At 38.0% G+C, this 468-nt stretch overlaps 1 protein-coding gene across 1 annotated transcript in view; it reads left to right on the top strand.

Annotated features, from left to right (window-relative positions):
* Positions 1 to 468, top strand: part of LOC119585311 — a gene marked incomplete in the record, with an annotated part of 15901 nt that overhangs the window by 3061 nt on the left and 12372 nt on the right.

Below are 468 nucleotides of genomic sequence, written 5' to 3'. Positions count from 1 at the left end.
AATGTATCTATATGTGTAACATCAAATGTATCCATATCTGTAATCTCACTTTCGCACACACATAAAGCCACATATGCATACAGTATCGATCACAGTATTCTAAAGACTTTCTTAACACGAGGAACTTTCAAGACACAAGCCTTCCTCTAAACGGAATTTCGTCTCGTTAATCATCCTCGGCCACGAAACTCCAAGAAAGAAAAATTGAGCCCTTAATTTACAAACCAAACGTATTGCCTTCTCCTCCGCGTTGAGAGAAATGTAGAAGGTTCGGTAAACAACACTCCTCGTTGACAGTTCTCGTTATCCCGTCGTTGACCAAGTACTCGATAAATTTCAGATCATTGGTTTCCCTTATTTTTATTTCTTGCCTTGTTCTTAGTACGTTCGTAATATTGTTGCGAGGAAAATTAATTTAGTTTTCGACGTGGTTAGCTATCTCTTGTACTCTTTTGAACGTTTTGCAGT

Source organism: Penaeus monodon, chromosome 19, assembly GCF_015228065.2.
Source record: "Penaeus monodon isolate SGIC_2016 chromosome 19, NSTDA_Pmon_1, whole genome shotgun sequence".
Taxonomy (NCBI): domain Eukaryota; kingdom Metazoa; phylum Arthropoda; class Malacostraca; order Decapoda; family Penaeidae; genus Penaeus; species Penaeus monodon.
This window is presented reverse-complemented; position numbering and strand designations above follow the sequence as displayed.